General features: G+C 42.2%; 1 long non-coding RNA gene and 1 pseudogene across 3 annotated transcripts in view; both read right to left on the minus strand.

The window, feature by feature from the left end:
• The window catches only part of LOC125615215, a 284,873-nt gene that overhangs the window by 101,075 nt on the left and 158,936 nt on the right, over positions 1–24,862 (minus strand). The window lies entirely within an intron of this gene.
• Positions 10–15,185, minus strand: LOC107145071 (annotated as a pseudogene).

The raw sequence follows: 24,862 nt of genomic DNA on the forward strand, positions 1-24,862 counted from the left end.
GGGGGGGGGGAGGTAAATGAGTTGTATATCCATAAAAGACTGATGAGTACCCAATTATAAAAATTACAAAGTTTAAGACAAACAAAAATTAATGACATAAATCAGATAATGTCATCCCTTGGCTTAAAATCTTGCCTTGACTTCTCTCTGTATAAATCTTGCCTCTGCTACTGCTATATTCCTCATTCACCCAATCCAGTGACATCAGAATTCTCTCTGGAGCTCTTTCTTCAACTGTTCTCTTTCCTGGAATGTTCTCCCAACATATATCAATGTCTCCTTCCATCTGTGCTCAACTATCATCTCCTTAATGAGGCCATGCTGATCACCCTATTTATAATTGTAATCCTCCTCCCTGGTATTCTGACCTACTCTATTCTGATATATTTGTTTTTCCTTAAAAGAACTAATCACTTTTTGCAGCATAGCACAATTTACTTATTTGTTTTTATTATTTTATTTTTATTATTTTTGTGTTTATTTTTTTACTGCTTATTGCACATCTCCCCCCACCTCTGCCCTAAAATGCAAGTTCCTCAAGATCAAGGATTTTTGCCTATTTTGTTCATGGAAGTATTCTGTGTCAATAAATACCCATTTGGTGAATTAATGGGTGAAGGGTAAAGCAATAAAAAGAACTGATTCTGACTTGACCTTCGATGCATCTTGACTACCAGAAGAGAACGTGCTAGTCACGCCACCCTAATTGCATCTGGCCCATGTTAGTCATGTTTTTTGTTAGAATGGTAGAAGTCAGTCCTCTATGGTATAATAAGCTGTTAGGCAATGTGCTTCATTCTTATTTTCCTGTGTATCTTACTGAGGCAGATCTTCAGAGACTTGGAAGGGGAGAATCTAAAATCTCAATGGACCTGGCTTCCTCAGTTCTAGTCAGATTGGGAGTAAACAAAGGACATAGAAAAAGTCAGACCATTGGCAGACGGGTGACCTTTTATCTCTCAAGAATTTGGAACATGAAACACAGAAACCTGTCAGTGTGGCAGACACCTTACTTGAATAGGCCATGCATTGGCCAAGAGTGAGGCGCTTGAAACAGCCAGGTAGAAACTTGTGGCCTTTGAGGAACAAGAGGACAACCTCTGTCCTGACTCTCAACTCCCACTCATCTGTCTACAGATAGTCCAGGAGGACTCTCTCTCTCTCCCCTAGCCATGATGCCCTATTGAATCCTTAAAATAAACCTCCCTTACTCAAGTTGGAAGCTCTCTGTTCATTGAAAAAGACCAGGGAATCTAAGCCCTGATATGTGTGATCCTTGGGGCAATCAGACAGAGGCACACTAGTGCCTTCCAGAACAGGTCCAAAGTGATCAATAGACTCCCAGTCTGAACTCTCAGAAATATGAATTCAAATATAAATGGTATGTGACAGGGGCTGGGAATATGTGCTTTCAACAGCTCCCTAGACTATTCTAATTTGCAAATCAGTTTGGGAAATCACTATAGGCTATTTCCAGAAACAGACATGCAGCTCATTTCCAGAGTAGAAAATGTGGCTCTTTATATAATCCGAGACAGAATTTGCATTGCAAATACTAAGGCCTGGGTTACTGCACATACCTATACCATCTCCCTCCTCCATGTAAATGGTATATACTAAAGTGCAAAAATCAACCTCAATGACCCTTAGGGTTTCCCTCAAAAATGAGTTCCCTTTTATGGCAGATTTGCTGTGGTCTGTATACACAAAGTAATATGAAAAAAAAAGCAAAGCTTCTCGTGTAGTAGGCATCCAACCCCGCACATGTTCCCTGGAGGTCACTGAGTCCTATATCAGGGTCACACTGACAGAGGTGTGGGCCAGTAAGGGTTTAGTAAATTTTACTACTCATAATAACAGTCAAAGTGATGCAGCTGAGATAAAAGGGCTCATCAAATTTCACGCTCCAAGGCATGAGCTGATTACTGCTAGGCTGAGAAGGGATTTATTCCCTATGGTTCTGACAGGCACAGGGGCCAGGTGCACTGTGAGTTTCACACACTATTGACCACTTCCAAGAAGAGCATTCTTTCGTTGGAAGGTCCAATGCCAGGAGCTCGGCTTCCATAGTTTCTCAGATCAAGGACAGAGGGGATATCATAAAAGAAGCTCCACAGCACTTGGTTTGCTGAGAAAGATGGATCAGGACTGTGTGGAATGTTCCTAGGAGTTCCCTAGAGAATTTGAGTGCCAGAGCATGACCCAACCTAGAAAGGAAGGAGAACCTGAATATCTCTGTTGCTTTTTATTTGGTGTTTTAACTGTTGTTAAGAACCAGTCTCACTATCAGTGGAATCAGGATAATAATAGTACTTATGTCTTGAGGTGGTTGTGAAGATGAAGTGGATAACACTGGATTGTGGTGTAAGTAGCATTATAAGTGGTGTAGGAAACATCAGAGCGCATGCCCTTGGCTGGGAGACAGCAATTCTTAGGTGCAAAGTAGAGCTGTGCAGTTAAGATCGCAAGCTTTGGAAATACATAGACCCACAGCTTAAAGAAAATTTTAAAGGAAACTATAAAACCAAAGAAACCCTAATCCTACTAATTAGCCAACCTCTAAGGCAACTCTCAGGCCTCAGAACTTGCATGAACAGGAAGTGGGCCGCCAACATTGTTTGACAACAACCCCAAATTTGTTTTTCCAGTTTCCATCTAGAATATGGCCATGGAAAATGGCAAACTGAGAAGATCCTTCCAGGAGCAGACTTGGATATTAAGAGGCACCCCAACCATGGGGAGAAGGTCATCACTATGACTTATTCCCAGAACTGCTCAAACCCAGAGAAACCTCTCAGTTGTAACTGAGATAAGACTAAGGTACCCTTCCAATATATCCCTGGTGCCACTCCAGGATGCTGAGGCTTACATCAGTCCCCCTGCATATAGGCTGGTTCTTCTTCCCTCTTCCTAAGAAAATCCTACTCATTACTGGGTTCTTAGATCAAATTAGTATACCTCTACCCAAAGTCAGTCATCAATTCTGGTCTTACGACTCCAGGTTAAGCAGGAACCTGGAGGGACCTGGCGGAGGTGTGTTCCCAAAGCTTCCTTCAGGAAAATACTGACACGTTCTCACTTAAAAATTAAATGAGAAAAAAATTCAAGGCAAACAACTTGATTTATTTTTGGACTTTTCTAAGAGTAACCATGGTCTTGTTATATATTAAAAAAAAAAAGACTGAGAAAAGTATTGCACTTTCAAAACATAAACATAGAAGAGTCTTCATGGTATCTTAAAAATTCAAACTGATCATTCCAAATTTGTATCCCAAGGCAAAAAAGTAACAATTTTCCACTCACCCATCAGCCTCCAAATTGTCCTTAGGCCATTTCCTTCCTGCTTTCAGTGGTTTAATGATCTTCCTTGAAAGACTTCTATGTATACAAGGGGAAGCATGCCTTCCCAGGCCAAACCCAGCTCTTCCATGTCTGGGTGGGCCCTCTGATTTACCGCCTGACTCTCACATTTCCCCACCTGAATTCCTCTTCTACCATCAGGCATTGCACCGCCATCAGCCTTGGAAAAGCTTCATAACTCAGGATGACAATATAGAGACCATTAAGCCTACATACTTCAGCAAAACTGCCTCACTGCTGTCTCTTCTCCAGGTTATAAAGATTTCTCACCACTCACAGAGGCTTCTCAAGCACTGGACTTGACGGGTTGCCCTCAGAAGGCCGCTTTCAAGACCAAAGCCATTTTTCACTCAAGCTTTCCATCTACAGTGGCCTCAAGGTACTGCACAGTAATTTTGATGGTGATAGCTCTGAGGTATTACCCAGGCATGGCCCATTGCTTGGACCTCAAAACTGGTGATCAGATCTAATATAACTACCTCAAAACATACACTAATTCATATCTGTACACAGAATCATGAATGTCAAGTCACCTTTCTTGTGATTTTGGGAAAGCCCACAGCCTATACTGTAAGAATCCACTCACTAGGTTTATAATCAACAGATAATGATGGTGCAAGTCAAGCTCCCTAAGTCAAATCTAATAATCCTGAAAATTCTACATAACAAGAAAAATTTCTAAAGCCTGGTAGGGAAGGCATTTTTCCTGGATGCCATAAATCTTAGGCTCTACTAAAACTATCAGCTTTCAATTTACCTTGGCCAATACCCCTCAGCTCCCTTTTCTCAGTCCCACATCCCGATTTCCAACTCTAGGTAGACTGACAGAAACTGAAGGATGACATTGTCAGACAGTGATGTTTTAAAAGCAAGTGACAAAGTTCAGAGTACATACATTGTATGATATTTGCCAAGGACATTTGCCAGTACCATTTTCAATGGCGCATCATCACAAGATGAAGCAATCTCACTCCTTTGTCCCTGTCTAGTGTTTGATAATGGAATCTTAATTCATAATGCTTTATGGCCTGTACAAACTAAACTCTGAGCATCTTAATTTAATATGCACTGGCATTTATATTGAATTAGAGCTCACCTTCATTATCATATTAGATCTCTGCCAGTTTAAACGTCTCATGGCAATGTCCCGATAAATTAGCTCTGGCCAAAATGACTTTTTGCAATGTTGGAAGTGTTCTGTCCAATAAGAAACCACCAGCCACATATGGCTATTTAGCACTTGAAATGTGGCCAGTGCAACTGAGGAATTAAGTTTTATTTACTTTAATTTAAATGCAAATTTAGCCATAGGAGGTTAGTGGCCACCATATTGGACTACACAAATTCTAAGTGCCTATGACATGGGACTGTGCTTGCTTCTCCAGCATTTTTAAAGCCCTAGGATCATAACCTGGCCCAGAATGACAAGTAGATAAAGAAGAGGAATTAAAACAAGGCTCATACACATCAAGTACCAAAATAAATGTGAGATAGCCTCCTTAGATGAAAAGTTTACAAAAGAAATGATCAATTCAACTGGTTCCATGATAGTTGGCCCACTCATCAAGATAAAAGGCTATAAAAAGGAATGAATTGTGAAGGTGTAGAGAATGAATAGATTCTTTGGAGAAAGCAGCTGTTATTGCCTTTACCTTTTCTAGAGTTTGGCAAGACAAAGATGATAAGAATTTCTGTAGATACAGGAGAGAGACCTATGTCAGAGCTGATTAAATTCCACCCAAGAAGACTACCTGTGAGAAGAAGGGGATTCTAATAGCTTGAGCGTTGGCAAGGTAGACCCAGTGGTAGGCTGGCAAATGTTTAAGGTCAATTCTGCAGTGGAAAAAAAGAAAGAAAAGCTCTGATTTTGTTGTTGCTCTTTTGTCTTTTTTGCGTCTACCAATTTCCTGAGTGTAAATATTCCCACTATGGCCAGATTCCAGCTATCAGTTTGAAGTCTCTGAATATGGAATTGGGAAGGAATATGAGCAATCAAGTTTTGTGGACAATTGTAAGCACTGTGAGCTAGGGAAACAAGGAAGGTGTATTGTTATTATTTCATATAATACTTAGAAAAAGAAAGGCAGCACCCACAGTTCCAGGCTTGCATATGAGAGGCTCCCAGTGATGGATGTATCTGCAGACCACAAGAGAGAAAGGAGGAGCTTTAACCATTTTCCAGATGAAGAACAAAGGCCACTTAGCCAAGTGAGAACTCTCCCTTCCTCTTACCTCCTCTGGCCTTTCTGCCCCTTTCAGCCCTTGCAGGATATGAAATAGCAGCATGGGAGTCTACAAGAAGGTGAGTGGCAGAAAGAACAGAGCCTTAAAAGCAGGCAGCTGCCAACTCCTGACCTTAGCCCAGAAAAGAGGAACCATCTCCCCTCTGAATGAAGACATTGATTCATGTCATGGATCAGATTGATTCTGGTTACTGAACTGAGATTTTGTGTTGAGACTTGAAATGGCTATCTATTATTTGCCAACTCTTTTCTCAGGATAGAGTACAAATTTAGAGGGCTAAATTTGTGAAGGAGCCAAAAATCTAATAATGATAAGATTGAGCTTTTATTACATCATGAATTGTGCATATTCAACAAAAAGTTGACAAGTTTTCTCCTGCTGAGGGTGAATTAAAAAGTAGAACTGGATCTGAGTGTCCCTATCTTCATTCTTAGAGCATATTTCATTGTTGTTAATACAAAAAGTCAATACCACTGAGGATAATTGGAATCTTGTTCTTTATTGGGAGACAAGGTGTAATATTTGGGACAAAACTGCAGCAAACAAGTCATATAATCTAAAATCCCTGACCTAAAGTGTGTACTTAGAGGGTGGGGTGGTATTATGTAAAAAGAAGATTGGAATTAGCATGATCCCCCTGATGTGTAGAACAGTCAGCCCCATAAAATCTCTAGTCATTCACATCTAATAGTTACATTTTTTCTTTTAAGTAATTTTTGGGCTGGGGATGTAGCTCGGTAGTAGAACAGTTGCCTAGGCTTTGCCAGGCCCTAGGTTCAATTCCCAGTGCAACAAAAACAATTAAAAAATAATGTTTAAAAAGTATTAATAGGAAAAAATAGCAGTTATTTCAAGATATATTCCAATGCTGTCAAGGTCAAATGAGTAGTTGGTTCACTTTCAGTCTCAAAGTCACTCCCACCTCCTGCATCTCAGGGCCAGGTGAGCAGGCCATGGAAGAAGGTGGCAGGTCACGGAGGCTGAACCCACCTGGCCAACTTCTGGACTCCAGCCTGACTGCTGTTTAATAAACCTCAGAGAGATTCTATATCAAGACTAGAAGAAGCTTGTTAGGAAAAAAAAAAAACCATAAAACCACCCATAGCTAGACTGGACCTATAGAAGGTTATTCTGTAAAGTTATTCTTTCTTTGTACAGCTTTTCAAAGCTGAAAGCCATTTGTTGACCCTACCTTAAGTGCCTAATCTCCATCAAAACCCAACCTTTGACTGGCAAAGTCTTGAACACTCCAGTGTCTCTAATAACTAGGGGGAAGTTTTTAATATTCTCATCAAAGTCAGGAGCTATTCATCTTAAAAATCTCTTCCAAAAATTCAATGTCATCACATGGAGCTTTTCTTCCCAGGTCTTCTAAAATAAAACAAGTAAAGGAAGGAGGAATGTATGTCATTCCCACTAAGCCAGGAGGTCAACATGGACATTGATCCATTCTTTTCCTCAGTCCTGGATGCTTCCTCTGTGTATCTTCTGTCTTTTAGCTAGGCACCTTTAGGGCATGGTTGTGGCCTGGTTTAAACCCCATGCAGAAGCTAAGTGTCTGGTTAATATCCCAGGAAAAATAGCAAGACTGGCTAATGCTCAGGGAGACCCCAATGGTGCAATTCTGGAGAGGACAGTAGAGTTAGATCTGAAAAACAGCCTTTCTCCTACATGAGGGGCAGAGTGATGGAAGATGTCACACAGAATGTTGCCACTCTGTCTTCCACACTCATGGTGTGGTAGAATAAAATGGGGACTTTAGTAGTTCAAGAGCTCACAGACTATGGCTTGGCAGCTCTGCTTACTGACATTGAACTGCAGAGGCTTGCAGTGACTAACAGGTACCTGTAAAAGATAACTGCAGTAGCAGAGGCAGGAAACAAAGCAACAGGGATAAAACAATCTCCCTTTAGGCTTCATGCAATAAAAATCCCTAAGCTACATGAGCTAAGAGTCTCCAAGTTGTTGACAAGCATGCACCATGAAAGGAATGTAGAATGCACCCTCCACTGAATTGCACCAACTCTCTTGCTTTGATGGACCCCAAACTTGCTTATGTATAAAAGTGAAAGCCCAGCTTCACTCGGGGCTCAGACTTTGGGAATTATTCCTCTGGGCCATGATGCCACTAATGAAATGTTGCTTTCAGATCTCAGTGTCCTGACTCCGATTTCCCTCTGCTGCCACTCTGGATCCTCAACCATCCCCTTCTTGCTCCATAATTTTGAGCAGAACCCAGAGTATTTTTAATTCTTTCTAGATATTGGTATGTTTGAGAATTGTCAAAAGTATTGAGATCCTCAGAATAATATGTATATAGTCATAATGAGACATTCCCCCAATCCTGCATATAATTTTTTGAGCTTTTTCTCCTTTTTATCCAGCTTGATAAATCTGGACAAAGAGGAGGTTGAGAGGGGACCTGGTCCAGCGTCGAAGAGCCTCTGAGTGAGATTTTGTCAGCACATGAGCTCCCCATGTGGGCCTGTTCATGGGCTGGCCGCAGCAATTTCCCGAGTAAGAGCCAGTCCCACCCTTGGGGCAATATCCCTGGCCAAAAAGGAACCAAAGCCCCACAGGTCTGGCCCATTCCCCAGGCCCTTAGGACACTCAGTAAATAGGTTAGATTCTGAGCCAGGCCTGGGAGGAGGGGATGTACAAAAGTCAAGATCAGTTTCCCAGGTATCCTAAAGATTCCCAGGTGCTCTCCTGCCCTTCTCCAATAAGGAAGTAAATAAATAGACCTTAACTTTAGGAACAGGGGTATTGAAACAGGGGAACCTTCCCCTTGGAGTTAGTAATTAAATCTCATGTTAAGAACAAATAAGCCCCAGCCCCTACCAGCACCTACAAAGTCCTACAGGATGGGGCAAAGGGCTAGCCTGCTTAGAGGTACACAGTACCCAGCCCTGCAGGGTCCTAGAGGAGTCTCATGTCTGTTCAGTGGCTCCAGGGCTTCCTCCTCCTTTGGGGGTGGCTCCATGAAAATTGAGGTGACTGATGGTGGCTTCTTCACTGAGTAAAGGGAGGCTGGTACCCACCCCCACTAGGAAGTGGTTCTTCTTCTGAAATAATTGCCATAGGCCTGGTGGTTTCTACATACATCCAGGTCCCAAATATGCAGGCACTTGGCAAGCTGAGTCCAGGTGATGTAGTCATCTTTTACTCCATTTGGATAAAGGCCACACAGGTGTGGCCCTCTGCATTCAGCATCAAGGAGTCTTCACAAGGATTTTTGCTGTGGTCCAGAACTCCAGCCTCGTTGAGTAGCCTGTAAATTTCCACTTTCTAAGCTTCTTTCTTCAGACTGTCCACATTCCAAATCTGGATAGCTAGAACCATGTTGAACACTTGCTTCTTGAAGTAGGCCTCGTGGAAGTAGCCATTCATGTTGAGACCCATGATGCCAAAGTAGTAGGATCAGGAAATGAGAATGATGCATTCTTGGCCCTAGTACTATTTTGGCATCCTCAACCACATGTCCAGGCCCAGAGCTTTTCCAGAGTGGGCCACTTGGGCTCAAGCTCCTCCTTATACCAAGATTTCCTGAGCACCCAGCCCAGCCCAGGCATGGTTTCCACATGGTACAATAGTGCTGGGTCCTCAGCTGTATGCTCCTAACCCTGGTCATTCTAGCTCAGGCTGTCATCTTCCTCCAGCAGGTGGATAGATTGGCTTAGGAAACTGATAAAACACCCACAGCCATGTCCAGGTCCTCTCCCAGAACCACAGCAAACTTGGCCTCTGGAAATAGGTTGAAAGTGGCAGTGAGATTGGCCTTGGAGTGCTGAGACACACGGCATTCTTGATGCTGATGGGGTGTGCTGGATGCCTCTCAGGCCAAACAAAAACACCACATCCATCGGTTCCTCATAGTAGTCACCAATGAAAACTGTTACTATCTCTGGAGACATCCCCTGGGCTGAAAGCAGAAAGCGAAGCATCCTGTACAGATTACGTGTCCTACAATGACAGCCACGGGTATACTGAATACCTTATTGTCAGGGAGCGGATCAGGGCTGATCTCAGTGGGTCCTTGCACACATTCCCATATCCCTCAACCTTGCTGCAGAAGCACCTGCGGCACCAGTTCAGCTCTGTGTCTTCTCAGTGTCACTCTGTCCCTTCAGCCGAGCTCATGGTACCTCTGTCTTCAGCAGGACTGGTTTTGCCCAGGAGGAAAAGGCAGGCAACTTAGAATGTTGCTCCCTAAGGACAGAACCTCCTTTTTGTCCCACAAAGGCCCAGGTATCCTCCCCCATCCCAGGGCAGGGCTGGCCTGGCTGCCCAGGCTCCTCAGCAGAGCCCTGTCTGCATCTTTAAGGTGGCAGGAGCCCTCATCCTTGATGGCACAGATGAGCACTCTGCCAGGTTTCACCATGTTGAAGAACAGCACCATGGCCTGACCCTCATGAGGTGAATACATGTCAAACACACGTTTTTTGCCGTCACATGACCCATGGCCTGGTTGAGGATGATGAATGGATGCCCAGCTATGCTCCTGGGCCTCATCCTCCAGGGCTGTGGTACCATCACTGCCACATACACTTTGCTGTGGCTTGAGCACACCTCCACATTCAGGAACAGCTGGGGACTGCTGTCTCTGCACCCTGGGGGCTCAGATGGCCTGGGGCCTCATTATAGTCTTGCTCTGGCTCCAGGTCTTCAGGAGCTTCGCTGATTGCTTGCCAGGATCAACTTGATGCTGTCAATGACAGGAACCAGCGGAAAAGCATGGCCTGTGTCCAACTGAATCTCTGCAGGGCTTACTGGTTGGTCAGTTTATACAGGTAAGATGCCAGCTCTGTTTCTTCCTAGCCCCAGTCAGCTTGATGAGGGGGCTGGGCTTCCAGTCATCCATATCAGATTAGGGAGTCACTGTCCTGGACAGTCCCCTCCTGCATATAATTTTAAGAGGGCTCACAGAATACCCTCTCCCAATCTCAGAGTCTGTGGGCCACAATTCTGGAGGCTTAAGGCTGAGAAGCCCTGTTTTCAGGCAGGTCTTCTGATGCTAATGCCCCTACCCCCCACTCACTCCCACCTTCTCCCACTGGCCAGGTTTCAGCACAGGATTGCTTGCCAGCTAAACTGGCACAATGGACTCTCAGTAGCTGATTCCTGGGTCTAGAGGAAACAGCCAAACTCCCTTATGCCAATCCTGTCTGAGTTTTGATTTTTTTTCCCACCTGAAGGTTTTCATAATCATAAATCATAAACAACCGCATCCACCATCTGCTTCTTTAATCTCTTGAACCAAACCTCAATTTCTTTGGGGCCCTTCAACTCAAATGCAGCAAATTCCAGAATTATATACTTCATTCTTCCACTCATTTGAGCTCTAACATCTACTATACCTCTATTAAGTGCCAGCCACCGTTTGGGTATTGAATAAAACAGATCTCATCTTTGTTCTCTTTCCAAACCATAATTCTAACTATTGCAGCTTTTAAAGCAATGATAATTATTATTGTAATAACTAAGTAAATTAGAGGCACTTTTCTAAATATTTAATATGCATCATGTCATTATTTTTCAGAAAACTCAGGTAAGTATTGCTATTATCCTCATACTAAAAATGAGAAAATCAAAAAGTTCAAGGAATGTGTCCAAGTTAGAGCGGGGAAAGACAGGATGTAACACCAGGCAGTTTGACTGAAATACCTTTAAATCCAACATCCCTGGCTATGTTTACAAAGCAAAATTAGACCCTTTAGCACCACCAGGTGAGCAGATGTCTCAAAAAAAGAATTGGTCTAATAATGTGCATATATTTAAGTAGCCTGAGGGGTTGTCTGTGGTTGCCAAGAGGTTCAAAGTCAGCATGAATATAATCAGGAGCACTGACAACTTTGTTAACCAGGGACTGAATTGAGGATTCTGGCAAAAGAATATGATGACATGAATGGGAATGTGAAGCTGCGGGTTCCTGGATGAGGCCTGTGCGAACAGAAGAGATGCTTGTCCTCTTGAGGTGACAAGAGAAGAAAGTATAAAGAAGAAACTAAAAGAGCTGACTAGTCTAAAGAAAGTATTCAAAATAGCTGTTTCCTATGTCCATGAATTCCAAAGACCTCAATTCATGCTCCTGAAACTCAAATGAAATTTAGGACTGGGAAAAATCAAGATGAGTAATATATGGAATTGCCCTTGCCATGTATTACAGAGTCTGAAGGTTATAAAATTTGGGTGACCCTTCTCTAAAAAAAGGACCAATACTATATTCGACCCAAGGTGGAAGAAGGGGCCCTGAAGCATAAGCTACATGACATTAGCTTTCCTGAAAAACTGGTTTTGCCCAAGTGGATATCAGACGCGGAGAGGAAGTTGCTAAGAAACACATACTTTGCTGGCATCAGGGCTGCAGAGACAGTGATATGACTGAAAGCCCAATTTGGAGAATTTTGTGATCCAGAGAACAATTATTTGAAGGGATTTTTATAAGAAGATGCATGACATGGAGGTGGCTTGAAGGGAGACTTTTGGTAACCCACACCACTGAAAGAGACATTCAACATAAATTTGAATAAGATATCAATTTTTGTTTATCAACTTGTCAATTTTTAAAATATTGTTATTTTTGTTATACTGTTAAGCCAGCTTCCAGTTAGCATGTACAGTACCTGTGTCCAATTAAAAAAAAAAAAAAAAAGAGAGACACCTATATGGGAAGACCAGGTGGAAAGACAAAGTCCCCTCCCCTTGACATCTGGAGCCCTGGCCTTACTCCCCTGCAGCTGAGTGGTATGACATAGCAATCTGGTGGAGCTGTGCAGAAAAGCTGAAAGCATCCCTTTCCCCCTATGTTATGTGGCACTTGCAGGGAGCAAGGCTGAGCAAGGGAAATGCAGAGTGGATTTCAGCCCCAACTCATCCTCTCAGGTAGGATTAAACACTTTGTGCAGTGTTTAATCCGCTCAACCAAACAAGGCAGCCCTGTATCTAGAGGTGGAGTGATTTTAACCACATGCCTAAAGGGACTGAAAATATGCAATTTTCTGACCCAGAAGGTCCACTTCTTGGAATCTACCCTAAGAAAATTATTTGTGAAAAGGGCAAAGAGTTATGTAGAACAAAACTTGTAGAATAGCATATGTATAATGAAAAACTGAAAACAACCTGTGTGTCCAATAATAGGAAATTGCTTAACACTTAGTCTTATAATAAATTACTGACCATCCATTAGATGGATTTTAAATGGCAGGAAGAAAGGTTTATGATGTGATTGTAGAAAGGAAATTATGCAGATTGTTGAAAAAAACATCAGAAAAGAAAATACCAAAATATTGAAAGCAATCATCTAGAGGTAATGGAATTACAGGTAATTCTAATTTTTATGTTTTTCCATATTTAAAAAATATATTTTTCTTTGTACATATCATAGTGTTACTATGATTACAAATACACATTTTTCAAATGGCATCCAGACTTGAAGGACAGAGACAAAGTGGGATCAGGGAGTGAACATAGCCTTGACCTCTTGGGCGGTTTATTCTCTCTATTCTCACCTTATTGATTTCCACTTCTGGAGATTTGCACGTCCCCAGTTGCTTGGGTTGCTGTGCTTCACTGCTCTCTGTCCCACAGTGATGGATGGCCACTGAAGGAACGTGATGTTTGCCTCTGTCACTACCTTTCAAAGCATCTCCGTGTACTTGAGCACTAAGACGAAACAGCTTTGGGTCACTAAAGACACTTAGCCAGAAACTGCCATCAAAGGTGAAGATAATGTGAGCCAGGCTGGAGGAGCTAATTGACTTTGCTACTTACTTTCAGATTTATGGGACACCACTGCTGAGTAATTAAATTTACTGAGCTATTTCCACAAGATATTAACTTTAAGTAATCCTCACTAAACATAAATTAAGAGCTGAGTTTGGGTTTTGTTTTGCTGTTTTTCATTTTGGAATCACTAATTAAAGATTATTCAATTATGATAATGTATTTCTTTTAGGAATGGTTTTTGTAGCTGAAGCCTGATGAACACTATGTAGCCTGGATGATAATAACGATTTGGAAAGAAAAAAAAAAAATATCCTGTGAAGTTTCAAATGAAGGAGATGTGCTTTCTTACTTTTTCTATGGCTAGTTGTTCTTCAAACGTCATTCCAGAACCATCTTTAATCCAAGGCAGATTTCTTCCCTGGGTTAGAGATGGACATAGATTCAGGCAGTATATGTTTAGTGACTTGGAACTTAGGCACAACCAGCTCCCTGAACTGCTTTAGTACATTGTGGGGATAATCAGAAAAGGCTTCGAGTTTTAGCTTGTAGTCAAATGGTGGCATAAAATGATCAGAGAGAGACACTCAGGATGCAAGGCCCCAAATTTTCAGGGGATGAAGGAAGGGACCCCATTGAGTCAGAGTGGTAGGACTGTACAACCTGGCCTTCCCTCTTCTCTCTAAAACCACTCTAGCCTCAGGCTTTTCCCCACAAAGTTTACTGAGTGCTAGATGCTGATGCACATAACATCCCTGGTGAGCATGTAATCAGCACTCCTTCTGGCAAGTACTTAGCAGCCACTGGAGCAGAAGGCAAATCCAGATACAAAGTGACACAGGCAAATTACAGCTCCTGGCTCTGCAGGAGCCTTACTCTCTCTGTGGGATCAGGGAGGCTGCATTAGAAATAGCAGAGAAAATGCAGGCTTCTGAATAAGGCCCACTTGGGTTGTGAGTCTTCCTAACTTGGGCAACTTTGCTGAGCCTCAGTTTCTTCATCTGTAAAACCAGGATGTATCCTATAACTCTTGGAGGATACTGTGATGTCAGCAAGATGTACCATATGGAAATGCCTAGCAGAGTTACAGACACGTGGGATGTGCTCCTTCCATAGCTCTAGCTTCTCCTCTCATTCCATCCTTGATAACAATTATTCTCAACTATGGCTTTACTTTAGAATCAACTAGGAAAAGTGTAGATGCTTGAGTTATCTATTTCTATATAACAAATCACCCCAGAGCTTAGTGGTTTTAGAAATTACATTGACTGTTTCATGGTTTCTGTGGACTGGGAATCTGGTAGTAGTCTAGCCATGTAGTTCTGACTCAGACATTCTTACGATGCTGCCACCAATGTCAGCTGGGGCTGCAGGCACCAAAGGCTTACCTGGGCTGGAAGGACAACTCCCAAACTCACTCACATGATTGATGGCCAGAATTCCTTGACATGTGGGCCTCTCTTCCAGGCTGCTCATGACATGGACATTTGGTTTTCCCCAAAGCAATGCCAATCTGCCCCTTATGACCTGGTCTCCAAGTCACATGTCTTCACATGTCTTCAGCCTTGTTCTATTTATTAGAAACAAGTCACTAAGTTCCACTCACACTCAATGGAAAAAAAATTCTTAAACATGTGTGAATACCAAGGGCAAGGAGTATTGGGGACTACATTGGCGGCTGGCCTCCCAAGACCCCAATTCAATTTAACTGGTTTGAGGCCCAAGCATTTTTTAAAAAATAATTTTTATTTTATTTATTTATACTAATAGAGCACAACTTTTCATTTCTCTGGTTGTACATGATGTAGTGTTATACCATTCATACATTCATACCCCTACATGGGGAAATATAATGTCCACATCATTCTACCTTCTCGCCCCCTACACTATCCCTCCTCTCCTCCCCCCTTCCCCTCTGCTCAATCCAAAGTTCTTTCCTTCTTCCCTTGCCCCCTGCTCATTATGGATCAGCATCCACTTATCAGAGAAAATATTTGGCCTTTGGTTTTTTGGGATTTACTTACTTTGACAAGCATTTTTTCCCCATTAACTTCCCTAGGTAACCCCCAAACTATACTTTACAGTTTCTCCTGATACCTTCTCTTCAGCCCAACTTTGCCAATTTAATCCTTTCCACTGGCATGTCCTTAATTGTCTTATCATCTCCTATCACTGAATTCTCTCCAGTCCAAGCAGTTAGGAGAAGAAGAGGGCAGAGGGTCCCAGGGAAGTAATGCCCTTCAAAATGCAGAAATATCAGCAGTGGTGGGGTTGCAGGTCAGATAAGCAAACAGCATCTGAAATTAAGTTCTACTAGAAGTCTCTCCAGGGAGCTACCAGAGCAAGTTCATAGGCAAGGGCCAGGCAAAATCAGGGACTAGGCACAGTCAAAAACAGAAAACCTGAAGGGGCCATGTATGAGCTGCCAGCAAGACAGAGAACAGGCACATGTTACCAACAGCAAGGACAGTCCCCAAGCTGGAGCTGTCTGCTGGCTCAATTCCAACAGCCTTACTATTACTCTCTTACCCCCATGAGAGCCAATCCCCAAACGCCTCCCTAAAACACCAGCCAAAAGCAGCCTGAAGTGTCAAGGCAGAGGAGAACAGACAGTCCCAGCTTCCTAGCAGAGGCGGTTCTCCTAACACAAGCTGCCCTCAACCCCTTTTCCAGTAAGCAGGCTTTCCTGGCTCATTATAATGTTGGCATTGCCATCCATGAGATGAAAGTTGCCTACAACAAAAATAAACATAAAATGGTTATGATATACACATCACTGGGGAACGAGGTGTCCATCATCACAGATGGCTTATTCATCTCTGTGTAATGAAATCAAAATTATAATTGTATGCATTGCCAGCCTGTTCTCTCTCCCTAATCACTAAAGAGGGATCTGACTTTTTCTGTCTGATCAGTTTCTGGCTGCTCTTGCCCTCAGGTCTTTTGGACTTTGTAGCATGACCTAGAGAAGGGGAGAGGACAGGAGGACAAGAGGGATCGGAACAAGGGCTGTGAGCTGGGTGGAGTTCTAAGAGAGGTGGGGGGTTATTTACAACATATGAGAAAAAAATGGATAGAAGAGAAAAGGGCTGAAAAGGAGAACTGTTTCTGAGTCTCTTTGAAGATGCCCAACAATAGTAATTAGAAGGGAAACCCGGTTATTTGGAAATTGCTTTTTAGTTGATGGACTCTTTTTAAAAAATCACCATCCTGTTTTGAAATTGGATCATGGGGTTTCCCACTTTAATGAGGTTTATAGTATCCACAGTGCCTAGAATAGCAGAACATAGTAATTGTTGTAAAACAATTGTTAAACAAATATTACGTGCCCATAAAGTTCCAGAGATGCCTGTTGTAAAAACTGAAATATAATGCCAGTGAGAATTGCAAGGATAGCATAGCCTCACGGTGTAAGATAAAGTGCTCTCTGATTAACCTTGCCTAGAGCGAGAGTTTGGTATTTGCTCTCTTTCTGAATTCCTTATGTCCATGAAGTCTGCCCTGACCTTCCACCCCAGTCACCAAAGCCAGATCTCTAGCATCAGCCTCAACTCCTCCTTCCTCAGAGTACCTCTGGGTCCCCTGCCCCAGCAGAGATCTAAGAAATCGCCAGGTCCTGTTGACTTTATGACCATTGGTATCTAGGCTCTTCCTTTGTCTCCACATGCCACCATCTTAGCATAAGCCTTTATCATCTCTCCTAGATTCACTCTTACTAACTAGTTTCCCTGCTTCTAGTTTTATTAATCACTCATTCACCCATCACCTACAGGACAGACAGATACAAGGCTAAATTCCAGTACTAATACTGACCCCAATTAAATAAAAGGGGTAACCATAAAATTATAGATATTGAAGTTGTAAACTGTTACTCCCACTTTAAGGCTGGTAAAAGTGGCCTGCTGGATGTTTAAAACAAAAACTTGGGATAACAAACTCAAAGAAGTAAAAGCACCAAGGGAAAAGCAGCCAACATTTTGGCCCTTGTTTTCTTAGGTCAGCTAGGACCCAGAAAATGATGGGCCCTGCAACTCTGGTAAGTCACCCAATCTGCCTATCAGGGAGATTGAAAGGACCCTAGAGAACAGGAAGCCAACCAGTGCACATTCTGCAGATAGGTGAGTCATTGGAGAGGGAAATGTCTCTAATGCTTCCAAGAGAAGCTATGTATGGTCAACAAGACCCTGACCCATTCTGGCAGATGGCACCACTGGTAGAGGAAAGTTAAAGGAGCCAAGGGGCTTCACACATGTTCCCAAGAGTGATCTCTGAGGAATCTCACTGACTCTTAATAGTAGATAGGAACAAGGCCAGTTTTGACCAACTTGGTTTTAAACACCTGGCAGGAGAGTGTAGCCTAAGCACAGTCCTACGTGGACATTTAAAAGAAAAAAACAATTTTTTAGTGTAACATAAGATGTACCCTTGTGTCAGCCCTACCCAAAGAAAGTAAAGCTGGAGGCTATAAAGAAAGGGTTCTTGTGTGGGAGTGCCTAATACTAAGTATTATTACCTAATAGTAAGAACTTCTAGAGTTGCAAGTTTGTCCTGAGTTAATTTGAGCCTTATCTTATAGACCTAAAAATCTTCCTAACCTCCTACATTGGTAAACTTGATCTATTTTTCACTGATATGATTATGAGTTACTGTCTTCATGGTTTTCAGAGACTGACTGAAACACTAATTCCTTTTGTGCTTACAAAAATGTAATGCTTTGTTGTCTTATTTATTGTTGTCTTAGCATGATCCCTGCCCTATGTCTGCCTTGTCCAGTCACCTGCCATCTGCCACTGTGGACCTCTATACTGCTCTGGTGCTGAATACACTCAACTGCCCACACCCTACCTGATAGAGAACAAGGACTTTGGGTTACCTCTTCCAACTTTACCCTCTTTCAGAGTCCATGTGAAGTTCAAGGACTGGGCCACACATCAGAACGTCATGCAAGAAATTTATTGTGGGTAGCAGGAGGCATACCGACAAGGCTGTCCCTCCAAGGAGAGCAGCAGCCTGACTGCACTCACAGAGCAGCTTCATAGCCTGCAAGAGGAGTCTCATAAACTGCTTAGGAGTTTAAGCTGGGGTGGGGTTGATCCTTTTAGCAGGCACATGTTCTTATGAAAAGTTAAGCGGCATAGCCTCAGAATTGAAACTTTGGAACATCTAGATAAAATGGCTCCCAACCTAAAATGGCAAATCTGATGCCAATAATGTTGTTGTCCATTTTTTCATAGAAATGGAATGTAGAAGTTGACAATGGAGAATGTAAAAGTGGTCCACGTTATGCTTTGAATGTAAACCTTGCTGTTCTGCCACTGCAACTTATTTTCTCTCTCCCTAATCTCTCTCCCCTTCCTAATCTCCTGGGAAATATGATTACCTTTTTTTCCCCTTCCTAAGCAGATTTATTTGTCCTTGAGTACCCACCCACCATAGGAGTGAAGTAATTCAGACTTTTGGGATGGTACCAGAAGCTCTCAGAAATGACTATCTCCCAAATTAACAAGTGAATTACAACTCCAACAGAGAACACATGAAATATAGCCCTTGAAGCACTTCTATAAAAGCCCCCTGCTCCTGCTGATGGGCAGAATCACAGCCTCTGGGACAGGAGTCCCCTGTGTTTCTCCTTTGATAGAAAAGCAATAGAACTTATTTTTCCTTTTTCTCCAAAAAATAAATAAATAAATAAATAAATCACCCATCACTCACAGTTTCCAGATCTAAGCCTTTGTTTGAAATTCTTCACTGGATCCCCACTGCTTACAAGATAAAGTTGAAAAGCCAGTTCTTTCTGCTCTCTACCCACTAACTCATATGAGGTGCCCACCTGAATTGCCAGGAGAGCTCTCCATAGGGTTTACACCTCTGCCTTTACTCAGGCTCTTCCCTCCCTCTGGATGGCCATTCCATGACCACCTCCTGCACCCAAGTCTCATGTGGAGGGCACCTGCTCTGTCTTCGCAAGGTCAATTCAAAGCCCACTTGTCCTAGATACAATTACCCCTCTTGATTTTCTCCAAAGAGAATTCTATCCCAGTATTTATAACCTGGTTGCATCTATTACTTTCAATGTCTGTCTCATGCAAGAAGATTAAAAACTCCTTAAGGGAAGGACCTTGTCCTGATAATAAAATCATAGTTTCTGTATTATAAATGTTGTTCATGACCATTTGTTGAACACCTAATATGCAACAGAGCCAGTGTACTTTCCAGTACACCATCTGACTTATTCCTTTGTGCCATTTTCAGTCCACAAATGTGGTAAGGTCCTTGCTTAGCATCTTAAGTGACAGCTGCCATTTTAAGAAAAAATTTGCTTTCCCGCATTTCTGAGAAAGGCTCACCACTCCCTCATACAAACCCCACCCTTCGCCATCCAGCATTAGGACCCACCCAGCTCTAATCTCTGAGCCTTCCCCATAAAAGTCCCAAACCCCAAGCCTGTTTTGTCTCTCTCCATCTATGGAGAGATGTACCTTTATTTGTCAGCTCTGACAAATAAACTCTTGTGTGTATCTCTGCCTGGTCTTTGTCTTTCATTTCTCACTCACCATCTCCTGGTTCCTCACTTTCCTCTCAAATGTGTGTCTATTTGCTAAGAAAAGTAAAGGGAGTTGCAGTTTGATCTTGCTCTTCCTCTTCTCTGGCAGACCTAAGGCCCCCGAGCTGGTATTTTAGTTTTGACCCAAAAAGTGGGTTTTAGGAATAAATGACACAAATCTTAATGATTGTTGAATCTGATGTGATGGGTCTGAAGTTTCATTTTACTATTTCCTCTCTACTGTATTTGAAATTTATATAAATAAATGAAAACGTATTTATGCAGCATTACTTTATCATTCCTGCTTACTGTAGACTTGCCAGTGACTACACGGTGGTTCCCTAACTCTTCTTCCAAGCCCTGTCTTTTCCTAATAAGCAACTAGACCACCCTCAGTGAGGTGGCTCTGTGAGCACCAGATCAACTGCAACACATTGTGCAGTTTACCTGGTGAAATTGCTCTTCAGTGTGTGCATTTGCTCTTGGCTTGGTCTGCTTTGCCTGGGTGATGTATGCAGCAGTGATTCAGGCCTAGCAGTCACCTGGAGAGGCAATCCTTCTTCAGAGGACAGCCCAGGGCATGTGAGATGTGGCTGGTGACAAGCATGATGACAGCAAGATTTATCTGCCAGACGGGGACACGGTTAGTGATGTTTTTCAACTCTAAGACAGAACCCAGACTCAACGGCAAAGCTGCTCAAAATCTGTACCTGGAGCAAAGGGGATTTTTTTTCTCTCCCTGTAAACTTCAGCCAGACCTCTGGGTCCAGAAGAGTTGCAGCTTGAAGCCCAGCAAGGCATTTGCCACTCCTTGGGGGAAGAGCCAATAATAATGTGAAATGTGCAATTAAATGTGATAAAATATTGAACTCTGCAAAAAGTTCTTGAGGGAGAAAAGTTGGGTTTACACTATTTTATTATGTTTCAGATGGGAAGTTGAGGCCAGAATGAAAAGAAAAGTAAGGTTTAGAATCAGATGTAGGTTTTGATGCCAAATAAGCCATGAACAATTTGTAACTTTGGACAATATTTCATCAGCTTGAGTTCCTACTGTCTCAGGTAAAAGAGAGTGAAAACCTTATAGAATTTATATATATATATATTTGAATTAATAGATGTAAAGTGCCTGGAACTTGGTAAGTTCTCAACAAATGATAAATGTGTGTGTTTTTCCAAATTTTTAAAAGTGCACCATGTCTGGAAAGCACTCAAAACTTTATAGATAAGGGAGAAAAAAGTACTGAAAAGGTCAGGGAAATCATAAATTACATGAAAATAGGTGAAGAAATGGTCAGAGAAATTAATGGGCCATCAACAAGACTACAGGAAAAAAATAGCTGAGTTTTTTCTTGGGTAGATTTCAGTTTCTCAAGAGTTGCTCCTAGTTTTACAAGATTCTAGATCAATTAAGCCAAGTCAGTCTTCTGAATATTCAAAAAATCTCATTTAATTAGTTCAAATGCTTTTAGCAATGACATATGCAACCCCCATGGCACTGGGGCAGGGTTTGCCCTCAACACCCGCTGCCCATAAAAAGAAGCTGAGCAGACAGTGGCTTCAGGGCTGCTCAAACAAACCATTTTCCTAAATTACGCCTCTTCTACTTCCGCCATCTCTGTAAAATCATTACAGTTCATTAATTTTGTGGGATTTCAGGACCCTGGGACTGTAATTCTCGGTTAGTGCTATCCCATATGCTGTGGCAGAAAGACAAGTGTAAACCGTTCTCAGCCGCACACCAGCGCCAGCCCAGAGACTTTGGGCCCAAACCAAGAGCTGCAGCTTCAACTCGGATGTTTAACATCTGCCTGATTTATGGCCTCCTTGCTTCATGAAGAGAGCTGGTAAAAGCTGTAGGGGAGCATTTTGATGTCGCTTGTGTTCATTTTCGGCAATAAATTGTGACGGTATTGCAAGAGCACATGTATCAGACAGTCAGAATCTATTATAGTGCAAGGCCAACAGCATCCTGGGAAAATCACTACAGACACAGGATACAAAAGGCTACCTTCAAGTATCATTTAGGGCATATTTTTAAATAGACAGAAAATTAGGACTATAGGCATTAAGATTCCCACAGCCATACTAATTGGGCCACATGATTATCTAACCATCGGGTTGTAAATGGCATCGAGCAGGCTGACGGGTGTCACAATTAGACCCCAAAGTCAATCAGCCATCTGCAGTGTGGAACTGTCAACCCTAATGGTCTGAATATACTTCATGTTTGTACAATGACATTTTATATGGCTTATACATTATTTCCTCACTTGTTCAATAAGCTGACATGACTTATACCACTCTCCTATTCTATTTTCCCTAGTTCTTCATTAGTTCACTAAAAGAGTCTTCACTTTTTACCCCAAAGCCTAATATACTTCTTGCTGGCATTAGTCACTCTTCCAACCAATCTTGCTGACAACTGATGGTCGATAAATTTTCCAAAGCACCAGTCTATCTATCCCAACCACTGCTCAAAAGCCATTAATGAACTTCTACGTCTATTACAAACACCTCATAGATAATCTGCTGTATGGGCCTGGCCTTTTGGAAAACTTTCCCAGGCCCCCCAATTGTAGTTGATTTTTGCTTGTGTGTCTTCCTAGCTTGATATTAAACTCTGTGACATCAGCAGATAATATGTGCCCATTAAAATTTGCTGAATAAGATGGCGGCGAATAGAGTGCATCACCCCCATGTACCGCGTCGCTGCACAGGTGAATAACAAGTTAGAACAGCCAAAAGCTATCTTGTTAGGAATTTCCAGCAAAATTGGGGTGCACCAAAACCTAGAGGAAGGATTTCCATCACCCGAGGATCAAATACTGGGGCTCAATTGCGAGTGAACCGTGCGCCCGGAGATTCAGGCTGATTGAACAGCAGCCCGCCCCGCAGCCAGAGACTGCGGCAGCACGCCGAGAAACAGCATGCCAGCAACACAGAGAAACGGCGCTGCAGATTCTGTGGGGTCCTGCCAACTGTGCCCTCACTGTGCTCCAGGCTGAATTCTGGGTTTGTGACGGGGGAGAGAAACAGTCCAGGTCTGTCCTCCACACCGGACAACCCACCAAGGAAGCCAGCGGCCACTATCTTGGAGAGCTGACGTCACCATCGCCAGTTTCCGACAGATCGCAGCAAGTTCAGCGTAGAACAGGTGTGTGACATTTAGCCCTTCTCACATACAGAGGGGAAATCGCATAAAATCTCTCCCCGGCTTTCCAGGGGCATGAATATCAGAGTGAGCGTGAATAGAGGCGTGGGGAAAGGTAAAGGCACCTGACCTCCAACACCCCCCTCCCACCAGCGGCGAAAACGAAACCTGTCTCGCCAGCTCTCGGAGGAGTGGCTATCGGAGGGAATCAAAACAATAAGGGAACGGTTCCCAATAGCCTCGCTCTACATCCAGGAAACTGCAGGCCCAGAGTGTAGCCTCACATGGATTGTTTCCTACAGCCGGAGGGCAAAATCTTGGCCTGGAAGGCACAGCACCACCTACTGGAAGCAAAGAAAATAGAAGCCTAACAGTGCCTTTTTTTTTTAAATTTTTTAATTTTAATTTTTTTAAAATTTTTTTAATTGTAATTTTTATTTCACTGCATTTTATTATTTTTTACCATTTCTTTTTCTTTTCTATTCTTTTCTTTTTCTTTCTTCTCTCCCTCTCTCTTTCTTGGTTTGCTTCCTTACCTTTTCCCCATCTTTCCTCTTAAGCATGACCACCCAGATTACGTATAATTTACTAAATGCAAATAGATGAATACTACGAGTCAGTCTATAGTCCAACTAAGCCCTTAACTACCCCCAAGTACTCCTGTCTATTCTCTTGTTAATATCCGCCTGCATTTGAGCAACCCCCCCAAAGAAGCTAACATATACTAACCTCCATACCATCAAATCACCTGACTGTAACATAAAATCCTAAGTTCAAACCTCAATTCTCTATATGCCATCAAAATCTGTAGGCCTTTAATGAAACTAATGAATTTACCTTAAATCTCAATTAAATCCAACATCTCTAAACATTTCTCCCACTCAAAGGAGAGATATTGGAACTATAAAAACCAGAACAAATTTAAAGGAGAAAACAGAAACACAGCAAACAGAGTTGGAATGTAACATGAGCACGATAAAAAAACAAGGGAAAAAAGGATTACAAACAATGCAGGACAACTTAAATTCACAGGAGAACCTAGAGGCATCAGAAAAATGGACAGAGAAAGAACTCAAGGCATACCTAACTCAGATGGAATGGAATCTTAGAGAAGACATTAGACAGCAAGTCCAAACAATGAAAGTATACTTTGAAAACGAATTACATAAGCAAATTCAAATGGCAAAGAATGAGCTCTACCAGGAAATAGAGATTAAAAAAAAAAAAAATCAAACAGTAATCCTAGAAATGCAGGAAACCATAAACCAAATTAAAAACTCAAACGAGAATATTACAAATAGACTAGATCAAATAGAAGTCAGAACATCAGATAATGAAGACAAAGTTTATCAACTTGAAAAGAATATAGTCAACACAGAAAGGATGCTAAGAAATCACGAGCAATCCATCCAAGATATATGGGATGTCAAAAAAAAAAACAAAAAACAAAAACAAACTTGAGAGTCATTGGGATAGAAGAAGGTATAGAGGTTCAAACCAAAGGAATGAACAATCTATTGAATGAAATAATCTTAGAAAACTTCCCAGATATGAAAGATGGAATGGATTGCCAAATCCTGGAAACCTACAGGACCCCAAACATACAAAACCGTAATAGACCAACTCCAAGACACATAATTATGAAGATATCCAACAAACAGAACAAGGAGAGAATATTAAAAGCTATGAGAGAAAGGAGGCAGATTACATTCAGGGGTAAACCAATTAGGTTAACAGCTGATTTTTCATCACAGATATTGAAAGCGAGAAGATCCTGAAACAACGTATTTCAAATGCTGAAAAATAATGGATTCCAACCAAGAATACTGTATCCAGCAAAA

The sequence above is a fragment of the Marmota marmota genome, unplaced genomic scaffold (assembly GCF_001458135.2).
Source record: "Marmota marmota marmota unplaced genomic scaffold, marMar, whole genome shotgun sequence".
Lineage (NCBI taxonomy): Eukaryota > Metazoa > Chordata > Mammalia > Rodentia > Sciuridae > Marmota > Marmota marmota.